Here is a 14,538-nt window from a genome sequence, read left to right on the forward strand (position 1 = left end):
GACATGGCCTCACAAGGATGCATACGTATTCCCACCATTTAAGATGATAACAAGTGCCTCTTCACAAGTTTTCCCTCCTATTCATCACACCCTTCTGGCAGAGTCAAGCTTGATTTCCTGACCTATTGGAACTGACTCGCATGGACCCACTCCTGCTTCCATCCTTCCCTTTCCTTCTTCCAGATCCACAAGGTACTTCTGCTCCAAGACTGTCTTCATCTGCTGGCTTGGACACTTTCTGGGGATCCTGGGATGTCCCACAAATCCGAAACACCTTCTTTGGGATTCGTGGGCCCCAGGCACTTCCAGATGTTGCCTTTCTGCCTGGGACTCATGGAGTGGCGTGTTTGGAAAGGAACCTCAAACCCTTATGGCTCCTATTCCCACAATCCTAAATTTTCTTTATCATTTATTAATGGCGGGTAGGTCTTTCCTTAATGTGATGCTTAATGTGATGCATTCAACCATATAGAAGGTTCACGTTCTGGTGCAGAGTGTTCCTGTCAGTCAGGGCCCTTTGGTCTGTAGACTGTTGCGAGGCAATAAATGGTCTTGCTTGCCAGTCCCTAAATATTCACATTTGTGAGAATTAGATGGGGTTCTACAATTTCTATGTGGTTGACCAAGCAATGAGAATTTGTTGATGCATCAATTCTTGTCTTACTACTTTTGTGCCTGGTTTCATTTAGACGGGTTTTGAAAATTGAATGTTCCAATGTCGCTCTCCAGAACCAAAACTTTGGGTGGAAGGTTTGGGGATTTCCAAGCACCAGCAACACTACATCTAGCTGCTACTACTACCTGCATTATATTCACCCTTTCTGATTGCCAAAGTGAAGGTGGTAGCATGTTTAGAAGAAAGATTTTAAGTTTCAGTGCGAGGACTTGTCAAGATAGGGTATACATTAAGTTTTGAATATGGGACCAGTAGGAGCACAGAGCCAAATGTGCCAAAATATATTGTTTAAAGAACCTGTTTCCATGTGATACCTCCAGCATATAGGGGAAGCCTTTGGGTAAAAATGTGTTAGGTGTTTGGGTGTTAGATACTATCTCATCAATAATTTTCTGTTTGATTCAATATGGTTTAAACAATATGTAGTCCCATGGATTTGAGAGACAGCCTTGGCCAATTGTTCAGGGGTAAATTGTACATATAGCTCTCGTTCACATTGAGTCATATATATATATTCCAAAGGGGTCTCAAGAAATCTGTCTGCAACGTATAGCACAGTGACAAAGGTTTATAGTTACATTTGTTCCCGATACACATTTGACCAAAACATTCATCTTTGAAATATCTAGCTTGTGAACTGACTCCCTATGCAAAATATCAGGCTAGGGTATGAAAAATGTTACCTTGGAAGGTTAAAGTTTACTTACTCTGATTTTTTTACCCCACTTTCCGACCTGCCAGGAGAGTGCTATTTGTAGGGGAGGTACTATAGACTAAAAGGACCAATCGCTCCCTAAGAGCCGGGGGAGTCCCCTTTTGTTTATCTGCAGGTACTCCCGCTGATCGACCGTCCGAATGGGTATTTGCTTTGGAACTAATTTTGGCATTGAACTTTGTTAGTGGCCGGTCCAATCTTAACCCCGGTGGCGATTCTCCTATTCTTCACGGATCCAGGTGCTATTTTGCCAACCTGGGCACTCGGATCAGAGCTAACTGGGGATATATGATGTGTTGGGGGTTCCTGCCTATGTTTGTGTGTTTACGGGGTATTTTATGTTATGCCCTCTGTATCCAGGAGATAGTTAGCTTACATTAGGGCTAACTCCATTATCTCCCACACAGAGACACCAAGGCGAGCTTACTCTGAGTAGAATAGGGACCCCATGCTGGTGGTCCATGTTTAAACGTCTGTGCTTTCCTAATAAAAAACAGTTGTACTCCCAAACTATGTGCTGTCTAGTTACTGGGGGGAAGGGTTGTAATCACTGACCAGCGCTTCTTTTACCATGAAGAGAATTCAGCGGAGATACCTAGTCGGGTAGTGGAGCTCCGCTACATTACCCATAAAAGAGTCTCCATTAGCTTTGGTAGTGACTGTGATAGATTTGTCCGCAGGAGGAGTACATCATCAGTAATCGCTGCCAGTTTTTTTTCCCCAGTACGAGTGCATAGGCCAGCTATTTCTGGATATTTTTTATATATTTCACTAATGGCTTTAGGGCTATAATGATGATCCAAAGAGAGAGCAACCCTGTCTTGTTCTGTTCATAATTTGAAATGATTGGGATAAGAAACCAGTATTCATGATTTTGGCAGAAGCGTATGGTTATAGTGCTAAGATTCCCTGTAGAGGAGGGGCATGGCTAGCTGAGATACAGAGCAGACGTGCATGTGGATAGCTCCGGCTCCAAACCCCAAAAAAGAAGCTTTTTAATAAATAGACCACCTCGGAAAAGAGCCCAAAATCGCCTCACTGCCTTCCAAAGTGCAATGGGGAGAAAACATAAGAAAAACGCCCGCCCAGAGAGCGCAACTCACCCCGATATAAGACTCTCCTTTGACCGGTCACAGGCCCGCAACAAAATGGCGCCAAGCAGGCCATGTGGCTCCAGCGACTCCAGCAATTCCATAGATGAAGAGGACTTGCCCTGACCTACCAGTGGAGTACACCTACAGGCAGATTCGGACTCGGACGCCTCTTCCTCCACGAAAGGAGACATAAAGAAACTCCTCCAAGATCTAAGAGCAGTGTGGAAGGCAGACCTGGCAGGGGTGCAGGTGGAGGTTGGCGGGCTGCGGCAGCGGATTACAGCAGCGGAATCCAGAGAGAGAACCCGGGAACAGCGCCAGACCAACACCCAATCCCAGATGGAAGCCCTCGCACAACAGGTCCAAAACCCATCACGTACGGTGGCATCACTGGAGGCGAGACACCGTAGGAGGAATGTCCGGATCCAGGGAGCACCAGAAACAGTGAACCCAGACACCCTACTGGACTTCGCCCACAAGGTGACACAGGCAATGGGGGTCAAACGAGCAGGAGACTCACCGCTATTTGTGGCGGCCTTTAGGATAAGGAAGGCTCCGACCGCCCCAGCGGATGCACCTAGGGACATAATCGCAGTAACCCGGGACACAACAGTAAAATCGGCCATCATGGCCTGCTCCAGGAAGAGCCCCAGTGTACAACTAGATGCCAACAAGATAACGGTATATGCGGACTTACCATTCTCAGTGCTCTTGGCCAGACGCATGTTCCTGCCCATCACCAGGCTCCTGAGGGAGCACGGCGTCAGGTACCGATGGGGAGTCCTGGGAACCCTGGTGGTGCCACGGGGGGAGGAGATCCACGTCCTATCGGCCACTGAGGACCCAGCAGACTTTCTGCAGCAACTTCAGCTCCCCCCTCAACCCACTCAACCCTTAACACAACAGAGGGTCAGAGTCCAGAGACCCATGGCGATCAAGCTGCCAGAAGATGGGGACACTGGGATGAGAGGAGGCGGAGACGCTCCCAGGCTGAAGAACCCCTTATAACGCCGATCAGAGAGCTCTAAATGTTTCTACCTGACAACAGTTGATAGTTATTGAACGCTTGTAAGAGATGTTTTTGTGTTAGCTTAGTTGCGGGGTGTAGCGGCACAGAGGGAAGGGAACACACTCATTGACCTAGCGGAATGGAGGTCAGGGAGTGGAGGGGGAGAGCACACACAATAAGAGGTTTAACTACGCCCAGACATGTAAGCCTCTGGGAACGGTAGCCGACCCACCAACCTATATAGAGGAGAGTAGGTGCCACTCTTCCCTCCCCAGACAACTCTATGCTTTATCGCCCCCCAGGCGACTGCCTTTATTATCAATGGCCTCCAGTGCTACACTGGGAGAAGCACTGTAATCTAAACACCTCAGGGCAGTGGTTGCTGAGGCTTGGACAGACCCTGCCTTCCTGCGCGCAGTCACACTCGCAGGCAACAGATCCCGTTACGATCACGACCTTGACCCTTACACTGAAGCATGAGGGACGTACTGACTGAGCCCACAGGGGGGAATTACCGAGACCAGCAGCCACACACCCTTAAACCTCACATGGCTATAGCGACAGTGGGTTAACCCAACGTGCACCACACAAGTCACATGACCTGGCTATCCACAACCATAGGTCAGTTTACAGGCATACCAGAAATTGATACTACCTGAACAACACACCATCATTACATTATATTATATTACTATATTATTTTATTATACTATATTTTCATATATTATCTTGTGGTTAGTAAGATATCATTCCCCCGTTTGAACTCTGAAAAAGCCAGTCACTGCAAAATTAGTAGACATGTATTACTACTTAACCTTACATACCTGATAGCAGGACTAGTATTATTCTGATTACCTAGCAAAATGTGCAATTCAATTTTATGTTATCACACTGAATGCCTTGTTATGCCTGCTGCTGCTATTGTGGCACTGCAGGCTTGTATGTTAACCTCTTTGCATAACAAAAATAAAGAATAAAAAAAAAAAAAAAAAGATTCCCTGTAGAAATTTTGTGTAGAATTTCTTGTGTAGAATTTGGTGTCTAAAATGTAGATGCCATATAAGTCAAATAGAAGCGGCCGAATGCAAAAATTAAAGGAACACTCTAGTCACTTCTAGAACAACTACAGCTTCATTTATTAGGCGCTAATAGAAGCCCCTATGCTCGGTCCTATTGCATGATGTTGCCTATTGGCAAGTTACAAACCCCACTTGTTCCCAAGATACCAAAATGGAAGAAAATGCTTAAATCAGTTAATAACTTTGGTGTGTAACTATGTGTCTGAATGTAGTAGGGAAATGGGTCTAACATTTCAACATTTATTTGGTGGTTTACCAGGTTTGGAAAGCATGATTATGCTGGCTTCCAACATTTCCGTATGAATGGTCCAAATTTCTTTATTTGAATAAAGAGAATTGTAAAATGTGGTACTAAGATATCTGAATGCTGCAAATAATATAAATTTAAGAAACCAGCTGGGTCCAGCTTAATTAGAGCTAAATTTCCATGCAGTGTGATTGGTTCTTCTAACTTATGCATTTGTTCTAGGTATAGGGTGGGAAGGGCAATAATAGACAAAAAACTGTCAATTGAATTAATTGTGAGTGACGTGTCTCCTGAGTCTTGAGATAGATTATATAAAATATATAGAAAGAAGTTAGTCGATTATAAGCATGGGTTTGTAAGTTTTGATCCTTCGTTGGAGTATAAGTAATGGATTATGAATATGGCGTTTTTGGTTTTAAACCAGGATGCTAATAATCCCCCACTTTATCCCTTGAGAATAGTAGCTATGTTTTGTCATGCATAAACACCATTCAGTTACATAATAATAATAACAAATTATTTAACCAGGAATGGTACATTCAGATTGCTCTAGTTTCCAAGTACGTCTTGGGGATGTTACTTTTGCCCAACATCCAGGCCCGTCTTTAATATTGATTGGACCCTGGACAAAGCATTTGCTTGGGCCCCCTGGACCCTGTACACCCTCCCCAGGCGTGCAAGCACGTTATCACCCTTAACGCAGTGGCAACCTAAAGTAGAGAGGTGCAAGAATATTTTTTCGGACTCCCTATTGCAAGGATGTTTAAAAGGTAGATCCCCATCTGTCGTGGAACTCCAGCAATGCCTTGACAGCTGGGGCTATACCATTTACCCATGTTTGCAGGTTTGTATTTAGTACTAAGCAGTTTTTGTGTGTTTCAATGTAAACAGGTTTTTCTATGGAATATGTTTGTATGTGGTGTTGGCGTTTGAATGTAAGCATGTATTTATGTGTAACAGACATGCTGACACACACACACACACACACATATACTGACAGACATACTGACATACATTCACAGACACACTGACAGGCATACTGACACACACACTGACAGACATACTGACACATACACTAACAGACATACTGACATACACAGGCAAACATACTGACATACACTGACAGACAAACTGACACACACAGGCAGACATACTGACAGACATAATGACACACACAGGCAGATATACTGACACATAAACTGACAGACATACTGACACACACAGGCAAACAAACTGACACACTGGCAAACATACTGACACAGACAGGCAGACATACTGACACATACACTGACAGACATACTGACATACACAGGCAAACATACTGACGCATACACTGACAGACATACTGACATACACAGGCAAACATACTGACGCATACACTGACAGACATACTGACATACACAGGCAAGCATACTGACACACACACTGACAGACATAATGACATATACTGAGACATTTACAGATACACACACACAAACACACAATTTACACTATTAAACCTCCTACCTTGGAGGCTGGCTTTCCCACTGGTGGTTGAAGGAGTTGGGATCTGGCTAGCTCGGCTCGGCCCAGACCCCCTCCACTCTGCCTCTTCCTCCTCCCGCGCGCTCCTCTCTTTATGGGAGGAAGTGACTTGCGGCCGTCACTTCCTCCCAGCCGGCTGCTGAAAAACAAGAGGGTCTGGTCGCGCTCTTAAATCGCCAGAGCGCAAGACCGGGCCCCTTCTGACAGAAGCTGACTGGGTGGCCCTTAATGCATGGGCCACCCGGTGGGCCTCCTTAGTGTGCGGTTGCACCGGCGGGTGGGAGAAATGCTTGAGGGCCAGTAGGGCCCATGGTGCAGCTACTTCGGGACCCCCAGGAGTAACTGGGCCCGGGGCAGCTGCCCCGTTTGCCCCGCGGTAAAGACGGCCCTGGATGTTACTAGGGATAGGTCAAAGTGGTAAAACTTCAAGCATACTGTCTACATGAACGATCACTGTGCCTACAGACAATGGCGAAATGCATGCACAAAACAAACAAAAATGGCAAAGGCTCAATATTTCAGTGAAAATTTGAACAATAACATATCAAACCCATGTTGTTAAAGTGTCTTTAGTGTTAGAAATCAGTGCCTTGTGGTCGCTAGAGGTTTTACTTTGTGTTGACCTTTTAAAGAAGCCATGGACTGGACAAGCCAAGATGGAGCCACACCATATTTTTGAATACAATAACCATTTTATGTGAGTTTTAAATGGCCTTATGCGCCAAGCATGTGTTAAGAAGCGAATCCTTCATATAAATGTTTTTACTAAAGAAATTGGATATGGTAGTCTTATTGGAATCAGACATATCTGGTTTATTTAACCATGATTCATTGAGGTGCCAGTTGCCTCAACTTCTTACCGGGTATAATATGGTGAAAATAGACTGTACTGCAGCATGATCTGTAAAAAGAAATGAGGCCAATACAGATCTTCTCTAGGTGACCCAAATTGGAGCAGTCTTGCAGAGATATGTCTGGTGGTATATGTAGAGTGTACATTAGATTAAAAGGAGTTGTCCCTAGGAGAAGTATAAAGGGAACGCCTTGTATCAAACAGACTGAGTTTTTGCAACGGACTAGATAATTTATTACTTTTTATTATTATTATTATTATTGCCATTTATATAGCACCAACAGATTCCGTAGCGCTTTACAATATCATGAGAGGGGGGATGTAACTATAAATACTACAATTACAAGAAAACTTACAGGAACGATAGGTTGAAGAGGACCCTGCTCAAACAAGCTTACAGTCTATAGGAGTCTCTTTTTTTTACTGTGGTAGATAGAATTGAGGCTTTAGTTACTAATATCTAGGACAGGGACTAATATACACCGTGCATGTAGAGTTGGCCTACTTTAACCTTGCCTATTTCAGCAAAAGCTTTTTGTAAAAATTCACTTTGGTGGTCATGAGGCAGCTCTGGGACTGTTGTACCATTCTCATTGCTTTCATATCCCATTTGTAAAATTGCAAAGCTTTGTGGAACACATGTGTAGTATACAAATGAACATGATTATTAAGTGTCCTTGCATAGCAAGACCACTTAAAGTTATCTCACATATATATTATTCTTATTCTTATTATAGCCAAATTTGCCACCCTAACTCCTCCCACAGTTTTTACACTACATAGACAGAAGTATACCAAAACGTGCGGATTGTTCCCGATCGGATTGTTATTACTTTGTGGAACGTTTCGCTGAATGGTTCACGGAATATCGTCGTTCTTGTGGCGAAATTGGTCCCATAGGAATGAATGGCAAAATGTTCAAAACTAGAGTGGGAGCTGGCAAAAGCTGAAAAATCAGGACATGATTTCTAAACTGCCACCACTCCCTCATTTCCAAGCCCACCTACACAAATCTTATATCAAAACGTTCAGCTATCCCTGCTGCCACTAGAAATGTCAACGGCTAAGCCATAGTCCTGATAGTTTTCACAATATGACCATTTGTTTAAAACTTACGCCGTCCATTGACATTCATTGAAACTTCACTCTAGCCATCTCAAACTTGAAGGGCAATTTCTTTTTTTTTTTTTTTAATTCTTTATTTATAACAAGGTGAAACACCGTTTGCACAATATGCATAGATACACATCACATTTGTAGAGACATTAGCATGATCCAGTGTGAGTAATGAACAATTTGTTCAAAGTAAAGCGTATGTTATTCGTAGCTTTGTCAATATCTAAGGCACACTAGCCACGAAATGTCAAAATGTGTGCACGGTATCTCTCCAATTTTTCATTTACATAAAATTCGAAAAGAACATGAATGGCTGCAGTACAGGAGGCATCTTGTTGTTAGGTATGCATACATAATCCTATATCTTACAGATTACATAAGGCCCTTTTACAGCCCCGCCAGGGGGGACGCTGATCAATATAGTTGCATATACCTAAGAATATCTCTAGATAATCGCGATCCCCACCAGATAGGACAAGGCCCAGGAAGGGCAATTTCTAAACTGCGACTGTGCCTTCATTTTTAATACTTCAGAAACATACTATGCATCAAAATGTAGGTCTGGGTCTTGTGATTCTCACAATATAAAGCTCTTCGCTGTAGGATGTATAATTTATATATATATTATTATATATATGATATGATCTAAGTATATATATACACGTATACACACACACACATACATACACTGTCTAGGTGTATTTTAATATTAATATATATATATATTAATATCAAATTACACGTAGACTGATGCTGATTAAATATATATATAATTATGGTTATATATATATATATTTATATATAATATAAAATAAATTAATATGTAAATACGTAAAAAATAAAATAAAATAAATAATTAAAAATAAAATATTAAATATATAGATGTGTTTTATTTCGTTCTAACTGTATTGTGATATTAATATATATATATATATTTATATCAAAATACACGTAGAACGAAATAATATATATATCTATATACGTAAATATATACGTATATATCACTATATATATACACCTATATATAAATAAAAATATTTAAAAAAAATTAAATATATATATATATATATACGTATATATACACATATGTATATATATACATATATTTATTCTACACATATATTTATGTAATAATTTTACATAATTAGGTATCCTAATTAATTACAATTAGCGGGACCTGCCTGACAACCCATGCCGAAAGTATAGGGAATTGAATTTGCTAGCACTATATTTAACCCTATAACTTTCCAAGACACCATAAAACCTGTACATGGGGGGTACTGATTTACTCGTGAGACTTCGCTGAACACAAATATTAGTGTTTCAAAACAGTAAAATGTATTACAACGATGATATCGCCAGTAAAAGTGACGTTTTTGCATTTTTCACGTACAAACAGCACTTACACGGACGATATTATTGCTGCAATACTTTTTACTGTTTTGAAACACAAATATTTGTGTTCAGCGAAGTCTCCCGAGTACAACAGTACCCCTCATGTACAGGTTTTATGGTGTTTTCAAAAATTACAGCGTCAAATATAAGGCTTGTGTTTCATTGTTTTCACAATAAAATTCGCCAGATTGCTTACGTTGCCTTTATGACCCTATGGTAGCCCAAGAATGAAAATTACCCCTATGATGGCATACCATTTGCAATAGTAGACAACCCAAGGTATTGCAAATGGGGTATGTCCAGTCTTTTTTAGTAGCCACTTAGTCACAAACACTGGCCAAAATTTGCGTTTTTTGCATTTTTCACACACAAACAAATACTAACGCTAACTTTGGCCAGTGTTTGTGACCAAATGGCTACTAAAAAAGACTGGACATACCCCCATTTGCAATACCTTGGGCAAATGGTATGCCATTATGGGTGTAAATTTATTTCCTGGGCTACTATACAGTCTCAAAGGCAACGTAACCAATCTGGCGAATTTCAATTTCAAATGTAACACGCTATATTTGACCCTGTAGCCCAAAACACCATAAAACCTGTACATAGGGGGTACTGTTTTACACGTGAGACTTTGCTGAATACAAATATGTGTATTTTATTGCAGTAAAAGCAAACAGTATTATGACATTGACAGTTAAAATGTCATGTAGAACTAAAAAAAATAAAAAAAATCTTATTTTCTCCCATTTTTTTCATATTAAATTATGTTTCATAGCTAAATATTTGATATTAAACGAAAGCCCTGTTTCCCCTGAATAAAATGATATATAATAAGGGGGGATGCATTTAATATGAAAGAGGTGAATTACGGTTGGACAGACATATAGCGCAAATGCCAGGTTTTGTTTACATTTTGTTTCGTTCACAACGTGTACATTTGGCTCCGTCCTTAACCCCAGATCGCCGCAATCGCGGCGATCGTGGGGTTAATGGTGCTCCGGTCTGCCTCTGCATTAGAGGCAGACTGGGAGCACCGGATCCGGCTGCCCCAGTACATGTGCCCGCTCTGACAGCATGCCAGAGCGGGCACATGTGCTGTGTATACTCACCTCCGCCTCCCTGCACTTCCGGGTTCAGTGTGATCCTGCCCCCTGGTGACAAAAAAATAAAATTTATTTAAAATCCCACCCCCCTTTACCCCCCCTTTACCCATTTTAATAAAAAATTAACCCCTTCCCTGCCAATTGATCACTGACTACAGTGATCAATTGGCAGGGATTACATTTTACTATGATCTGATTTTTTTTTAACCCCTGAGGGTTAATTATTTTTTTTTTTAACCCTCAGGGGTTCAATTTATTTTATTAATTAATTTAAATATTTTTAAATTATAAATTTAGCTAGCTGGGGAGGGTGGAAGTTAGTGGGGAATTGGGGGATTTAGTATTAGGCTAACTAGGGGTTAACGTTAAAAAAAGTTTAAAAATAAGCTTTAAAAAGTTAAAAAAATAAGTAAAAAAAAGTTTAAATAACGTTTAAGTAAAAATTTTTAAAAAATAAACCCTTTACCCAGTCCAAATAAAAATTAACCCCTTCCCTGCCAGTCGATCACTGCCTACAGTGATCAAAATACAGACCACAGTATTATACTGTGATCTAATTTTTTTTTTAACCCCTGACGATTAACTTTTATTTATTTTTTAACCCTCAGGGGTTAAATTTATTTAATTAACTAATTTAAATATTGTATAATTAAATATTTTGCTAGCTGGGGTGGGTGGGAGTTATGGGAAAATGGGGAATTTACGGTTAGTGCTGCTTACTGCTAGTTAGGGGTTAACGTAAAAAAAAAGCTTAGAAAAATGTTAAATCTGTAAAAAAAAGTTTTACGAAAGTTTAGGAAACTTTAAAAATATGAATAATCAAAACAAAAGTTTAAAAAATAGTTTTAAAAAGTAAAAAAAGTTTTAAAAAGTAAAAAAATACATTTAATAACGCTCATTACCACTACACCTGGTACAAGCTAGCGGAAAAATTATCCCACGCTAAGGTTCAAAATATGCCTTTTGAAATACCCTGAGATGTCTTCTTTAAGAAATGGTATGGCTTTATGGGGTATTTGGTTTATATAGCCTGGTAAAATACTCTAAAATGGGACATGGGCACAGCGTAAAAATTTAAAGTTTGAAAAAAAATGGAATGGCTGTGTCCCAAATGTGCCCCTCCGATGTCCACATATACCTGGCAAAGGTACATACGGGGGTATTTTTGTACTCAGCAGACATAGCTGAGCAACATATGAAGTATTATACAGTGGTAGTACACATAAGGTTTGCAAAATATACTGTGCAAACTCACTTTGTGTGTCAAAAAGGCAGAAAAAAACGCTTATTACCACTACACCTGGTACAAGCTAGCGGAAAAATGATCCCACGCTAAGGTTCAAAATATGCCTTTTGAAATACCCTGGGATGTCTTCTTTAAGAAATGGTATGGCTTTATGGGGTATTTGGTTTATATAGCCTGGTAAAATACTCTAAAATGGGACATGGGCACAGCGTAAAAATTTAAAGTTTGAAACAAAAGATGGAATGGCTGTGTCCCAAATGTGCCCCTCCGATGTCCACATATACCTGGCAAAGGTACATACGGGGGTATTTTTGTACTCAGCAGACATAGCTGAGCAACATATGAAGTATTATACAGTGGTAGTACACATAAGGTTTGCAAAATATACTGTGCAAACTCACTTTGTGTGTCAAAAAGGCAGAAAAAACGCGTATTACCACTACACCTGGTACAAGCTAGCGGAAAAATGATCCCACGCTAAGGTTCAAAATATGCCTTTTGAAATACCCTGGGATGTCTTCTTTAAGAAATGGTATGGCTTTATGGGGTATTTGGATTATATAGCCTGGTAAAATACTCTAAAATGGGACATGGGCACAGCGTAAAAATTCAAAATTTGAAAAAAAATGGAATGGCTGTGTCCCAAATGTGCCCCTCCGATGTCCACATATACCTGGCAAAGGTACATACGGGGGTATTTTTGTACTTAGCAGACATAGCTGAGCAACATATGAAGTATTATACAGTGGTAGTACACATAAGGTTTGCAAAATATACTGTGCAAACTCACTTTGTGTGTCAAAAAGGCAGAAAAAACGCTTATTACCACTACACCTGGTACACGCTAGCGGAAAAATGATCCCACGCTAAGGTTCAAAATATGCCTTTTGAAATACCCTGGGGTGTCTACTTTAAGAAATGGTAGGCCTTTGTGGGGTAGTTTGAATTTAAAACCTGCAAAGATGCTTGGAAATTGCACATAGGCCCGGCGTCAAAATTCAAAGTTCGGTCAAAACTGATATGGCTTGGTCTCCTATATGGCACTATAGCTTCACAAAATAGTGCCATAGACATACAATGGGGGTGTCCTTTTACTCAAAAGACTTAGCTGAGCATAATTTGGGGGGTTTGAACTTAGTGGCACACATGAAATATACAAAATGCCCAGCAAAAATGCAATCCGTATGTAAAAAATGCACAAAATTATTTTTTACCACATACTTTGGCATGTAATGGTAAAAAAATGGGGGCATGTTAAGGCACAATATGCACCTTATGAGATACCCTGGAGTGTCTTCTTTTACAAATGGTAGGCCTTTGTGGGGTGTTTTTGAACAGTCAAACTGTTATAATACCCCAAATGGAAGCATAGGCTCGTTAAATCCGTCTCTCAAAATTCTACTGTGAATACTGAAAAGGACAGGTCTCCTATATGGCACTGTAGCTTCACGAAATAGTGCCAAAGACATACAATGGGGGTACCGTTGTACTCAGCAGAAGTAACTGAACACATAATAAAACTTTGTGCAGGAATAGCACACACCAACTTTACAAAATACACATGAGAAGTTCTTTGTTATAAGTTTGTGTGCGAAAACCCCCCAAAAACACAATTTTACTCCAATATTTAGCAGAGGTTGGCGGTAAAATGGCTACGTAGAAAGTGTCAAAACAACCTTAGGTAAATAGCCTGTGGTGTCTACTTTATATAAATATATACTTTTGTGTGGCAATTTTGTTTTCTTTTATGGCTATTAGGCTTACAAGACAAACATACCAAATTCTAAAATCGCTCCACATTAAAAGTTTATTTTACTCCTTGTGCTTTGTGACCTGTAACTACCAAAAAAAATGAAAATCCCAGACACATTATATATTCTGTAATTCAGAACAACTAAATGAATTTATTTTTAATTACTTTCCTTAACCTGCACTAATTATGTACACATTATTATTGCAAAAACTGTAAAAAAAAAACACACAAAAATTCATTTTTTTGCATATTTCTGTATTTTTTTTATAATAAATAAGCATTTATATATATATATATATGTTACATCAAATTAAAGCCCTTTCTGTCCTTTAAAAAGCGGTATATAATATGTGTCGGTGCAATAAATTAGTAAAATGCAAATTGCAGTTGAACGCAAATAGCAAAAAATGCTGTTGTCATTAAGTGAAAGACAAGCTTCGGAAGCTCTGTCCTTAAGGGGTTAAGGAGTTAATGTAACTGTGAAGCACTTTGGGCAACAACGTTGCAATTAAATGTGCTATATAAATAAATAATAACAGTTACTCTGCCCACTCCAGTTGTAGACTACTGGTGGAGGCAAGAACACTTCACACAATTTCCCCAGAAATTGCAGCTTTTCTAGTTATTATTATTTTAATAATTGGCCATTTCCCATTATTCTTGCAGTATTTCTGCAAATCTTATCTTGCCATTAATCCTACCAGCCTGCAGGTGGCAGTATCTCT

The sequence above is a fragment of the Pelobates fuscus genome, chromosome 3, assembly GCF_036172605.1.
Source record: "Pelobates fuscus isolate aPelFus1 chromosome 3, aPelFus1.pri, whole genome shotgun sequence".
Lineage (NCBI taxonomy): Eukaryota > Metazoa > Chordata > Amphibia > Anura > Pelobatidae > Pelobates > Pelobates fuscus.